Source organism: Pteropus vampyrus, unplaced genomic scaffold (assembly GCF_000151845.1).
Source record: "Pteropus vampyrus isolate Shadow unplaced genomic scaffold, Pvam_2.0 Scaffold570, whole genome shotgun sequence".
Classification (NCBI taxonomy): Eukaryota; Metazoa; Chordata; class Mammalia; order Chiroptera; family Pteropodidae; genus Pteropus; species Pteropus vampyrus.
In genome coordinates, this window is record NW_011889351.1 from 333,428 (window position 1) to 338,567 (window position 5,140).

At 42.5% G+C, this 5,140-nt stretch overlaps 2 pseudogenes; both read left to right on the top strand.

Moving 5' to 3' along the window:
* The first annotated feature begins 1,801 nt into the window (after nt 1-1,801).
* On the top strand, nt 1,802-1,920 carry LOC111733467 (annotated as a pseudogene).
* A 1,130-nt stretch (nt 1,921-3,050) lies between these two features.
* Nucleotides 3,051-3,169, top strand: LOC111733468 (annotated as a pseudogene).
* The last annotated feature ends 1,971 nt before the right edge of the window (nt 3,170-5,140 follow it).

The following is a 5,140-nucleotide window of genomic DNA, read 5'->3' on the forward strand; positions in this document are numbered from 1 at the left end:
ATAGATGATAGAGGCCACACACTGGGCTCTATTCTCTAGTTTCTCCTCACTGTGACATTGGTGACGACCCTTACTGAGGGTAGCTGGCTTTGGTCCCGTATCCATTTTTCTTCCATCAGTCCAAGATGTCTGGGCTGTGTGCTTCTTACTATGGAACCCTTGCTGCTGGTGATGATAGTTCTTAGGTTTGCTTACTAATCCCAGAAAGCTGGGTGATGCTACAGCTCTCTGTGTCTCCAGCAGATGGATTTGCTCATCAAATCATCAGTTTTCTGTGCACTGTGAGGATGGCAAGGTGGGATTGAAGCACCGTGGCAAAGGTGGGATTGAAGCACCGTTGCAAGAAAGAGTTACACCTACTGGGGTCAGGGTTGGAAATGGACCTTTGGTTAGCATTTTTACAGGCAGAGGTAGTGGGGGAGGGAACTATAACAAGATAGGCACAGAGGCAAGAGCATTTTCAGAGAGCTCCTGCTGGAGGCTGGGCCATGGCGAAGGGCAACAAGGGGAGAACTGTGGAGGTGCTTTTGGAGAAGCAGGCTGGGGCATTTTGTGAAAACCCATAAAAACATGCTGAGAACTTACTTACACAGGCAATGGGGAACTAATGAAGGACCCTGGTAGAATTATCACCATACCTTCGGAATTTTAGCCTGGTACAGCAAGTAATATAGACTGGAATGGAGGGGTAAATGGAGGCCAGGAGACCAGCTAGAAGGCCCGGGGTATACACACTTAGTAATTATCTACTTACTAATCCGTGTCCCCCACTGGAATGTGGGCCTCTTGAAATAAGTCTTCTACTGGCTCTAAACATCTTGAGGAATGAGCCTGCACAGTATCAATTTGTTTCTCCAGTGCCTGATACGTAGTACGTGCTCAAAAAATTTTTGTTGAAAGAAGGAAGAAGAGAGGAAGAGATGAAAGGAGGGAAGGAAAAAAATAGCCAAATGCGATAGGCTATGGAGATGGTTTAGGGGAGAAGGCCTTCTGCAGGGGTGGAGGTGGTAGAAATGGTAAGGTGAGAGCCACAGATATGTCAGTAAGAGCATCTATAGGACTTGGTAAGTAACTGGATGGGGGAGGAAAGCAAGAGTGAGAAATTTAGGATGGCTGGGAGAATGATGAGCCATTATTAGTAATAAGACAAAAAGGGGAGAAGCAAGTTGGTGGGAAAAGGCAGTGAAGGATGATTTTTATTTTGGATACTTTGTGTTTCAGGTTTGTATAGATGTAGATGTGAAGAAAACTAACTCTATCTCTGAGTCCCAGATTTCATTTCGTTTTTTGTTTCATGCTGTGAACTTTGACCAACTTCACTGTCCTTAGCAAGCACATCAAAGCCTTTTAGTTGTTATTATCTGTGTACCTTAAAATGTAGCCGCAAATATTTTTGTTAGTAGCAGCCAGAATGGCATGACAACCAAGGTAAATATCAAACTGATGATAGTATCGATTATAAGCAATTGCCTATCACAAGACAACCAGGAGGTATGTCTCTTGGCATTACTGCATTCTTTATCCCTTTGTCCTGTCTGTCATTAGCACCCAAATTATACTATAAAAAAGTACTGTAATAGAGGTGTGCATAAGTGAATTACCCTATAATAAATTCTTGCTGAAATACAATATATTCTATAGAGTTGCCTAAAGTACCTTCTTATTATAGTGGACATCACATCTTTGCCCCACCTTTACACTAGGTTTCAGCAGGGCCATCAAAAGTAGCTGTCCAGCCAACGGTGGGACACGGGGAGCTCAGGAAGCTGAGGAAGGTGCTTGCTCTAAAAGTACAGACTGGGTCTATGGCCATGCTACTCTGAAAAAGCCTGATTCTGTCTGATCTCGGAAGCTAAGCAGGATCAGGCTTGGTTAGTACTTGGATGGGAAACCACCTAGGAAGACCAGGTGCTGTAGGCATAAAAAAAAAAAATTAAAAATTAAAAAAAATCAATAATAAGGGATTGTAAGCTGATAAGGTCCTTGCAATCTGTGAGGTCAACCAAGGGTTGCCTAAATAAATAAATAAAATAAAATAGAAGTACAAACTGGAAGGCATCTGTGGGAGTGGGTGAGATAAATCACCCAGCAGAAAAGAGAGAAAACAAGAGGTCCCAGGGCAGAGCCTTGAGGAATGCCAATACTTATGGGAAGAGAACAAGGAACTGTTGTAGAGAGAAAAGGAAAAACGGGAAAGCGCAGCATAGGGATGGGGAGGAGGAGTTTTCAAGCACGAGGAGGTGATCAGCAGGGCCGGTAGAAATGGTAAGGTGAGAGCCACAGATATGTCAGTAAGAGCATCTATAGGACTTGGTAAGTAACTGGATGGGGGAGGAAAGCAAGAGTGAGAAATTTAGGATGGCTGGGAGAATGATGAGCCATTATTAGTAATAAGACAAAAAGGGGAGAAGCAAGTTGGTGGGAAAAGGCAGTGAAGGATGATTTTTATCTTGGATACTTTGTGTTTCAGGTTTGTATAGATGTAGATGTGAAGAAAACTAACTCTATCTCTGAGTCCCAGATTTCATTTCGTTTTTTGTTTCATGCTGTGAACTTTGACCAACTTCACTGTCCTTAGCAAGCACATCAAAGCCTTTTAGTTGTTATTATCTGCGTACCTTAAAATGTAGCCGCAAATATTTTTGTTAGTAGCAGCCAGAATGGCATGACAACCAAGGTAAATATCAAACTGATGATAGTATCGATTATAAGCAATTGCCTATCACAAGACAACCAGGAGGTATGTCTCTTGGCATTACTGCATTCTTTATCCCTTTGTCCTGTCTGTCATTAGCACCCAAATTATACTATAAAAAAGTACTGTAATAGAGGTGTGCATAAGTGAATTACCCTATAATAAATTCTTGCTGAAATACAATATATTCTATAGAGTTGCCTAAAGTACCTTCTTATTATAGTGGACATCACATCTTTGCCCCACCTTTACACTAGGTTTCAGCAGGGCCATCAAAAGTAGCTGTCCAGCCAACGGTGGGACACGGGGAGCTCAGGAAGCTGAGGAAGGTGCTTGCTCTAAAAGTACAGACTGGGTCTATGGCCATGCTACTCTGAAAAAGCCTGATTCTGTCTGATCTCGGAAGCTAAGCAGGATCAGGCTTGGTTAGTACTTGGATGGGAAACCACCTAGGAAGACCAGGTGCTGTAGGCATAAAAAAAAAAAATTAAAAATTAAAAAAAATCAATAATAAGGGATTGTAAGCTGATAAGGTCCTTGCAATCTGTGAGGTCAACCAAGGGTTGCCTAAATAAATAAATAAAATAAAATAGAAGTACAAACTGGAAGGCATCTGTGGGAGTGGGTGAGATAAATCACCCAGCAGAAAAGAGAGAAAACAAGAGGTCCCAGGGCAGAGCCTTGAGGAATGCCAATACTTATGGGAAGAGAACAAGGAACTGTTGTAGAGAGAAAAGGAAAAACGGGAAAGCGCAGCATAGGGATGGGGAGGAGGAGTTTTCAAGCACGGGGAGGTGATCAGCAGGGCCAGATACTACAGAGGTCCAGTGGGATGAGGTCGGAAGAACAGCCCACTGGATTCCACAACAGGAGATCATAAGCGCCCTCAGAGGGCATAATGACTGTGAGGCACCGAGAGTGAGATCCAGATTGTGCTGGGTAAGAAAGGAGTGGGCGGTGAGAGCCAGCAGGCAGCCAGCTAAAACATTCTTTGGCAGCCATGGGAGAAGAAAGGAAGGATCACGGCTTGAGGAGGAGGTAGAGTTGGAGGAAGACGGGCTTTCAGAATGAGTGAGATGAGAACAGATTTGTAGGTGGAAGAGATGGAAACAGTGAGTTGGGAAAGGAAGGAGACAGGGGACATTTCGGGGAGCAGAGCGAGGTCCCAGAGAGGGAGGGGAAAACCAAGAGAGCACATTTTTTTTTCTGAAAAAGCCTGCACATCAAAGCAGCATATAAGTGGTGATAATAATAAATCCTTCCATTTGAAAAGCAGTGAAATGCAATCTATAAAGTATTTTCTATGCTTCATCTCAGTTAATCCTTATGATAGGCATATTATTACCATTTCTATGAAAAAACAGGAGCTTAAATGACTCACCCAAGATCACGCAGCTAATAAACAGAAGAACTCCGGATCAAAAAGTTAATCAAGAGATGCTCATTGATTAAATGTGCTGGCACTATGTTAGTTACCAAAGATCCCAAAGAGAACAGGAAATAGTCCTGTCCTCAAGGAGCTCGCAAATCAGTAGACCGAGCTCCACGCTACTGACAGATATGCTCCAGGACATAAATGTGCTCAGCGGAGGGCTCTAATTCAAACGGAGGAAGGGAGAAGAGTAGAATCCAAGAGAGGCTTTCAAAAGGAGGTGATGTTGAGCTGAGTCTGGAAGAATAAACAAGAATGAGCTAGCTGGCTGAGAAGTGGGTGACAAGAGGAAAGGCGTCCCCAGCAAAGGAGATTGGTGTGCAAGAGCCTGGAGCCTTTAGGAGCTGTGAGCAACTCACTCTGCTGGAACACATGGTAAGCGCAGCAAGGTACAGGTGAGGAGTGTGCCAAGATAGGGGTAGAGGAGCACACCGTGCTACCCTGAGGAATTCTAATTCTGTCCTTAAGAGAGAGCCGCAGTAAAGAATATTAAGTAGAAAAAGATATGAGATTTGCATTCTAGAACAATCACTCTGGAGGATCCCTGGAGGCAGTGTAGAGAATGGCTTCAGGAGGATGTGAGGAGGATGTTATGGGAAACAGGAAGACCATTTAAGATGCAAATGTAGGGGTTAGGCAAGAAAGGACAAGGGCCTATCTGGACCGAGGCAGTGGCATTTATAATGGAATATAGAATGAAAAAAATATAATAAATATAAATAGATACGAAGTAAATTATAAATATAATAAAACTCATGTAGAAAAGTAGTAGGTTTCTGAGAAATTTCTGGGTCAGTTCACATGTTTATATTTAAGCTACAAAGTATCTGGATATAGATTCAACTATATTTTTCTACCTTTTGTAATACTTCGTACTGGGAAAATATATTTTAAGTTCCGGCTCACATAAATATTCCTCAGTAAGAAGGGACTCAGATTTTTTTGAGAAAAAGTTTGTTCCTAATAGCCATATAATCCAATGTATCCACTTATTTCTGAATAATTACAACTTT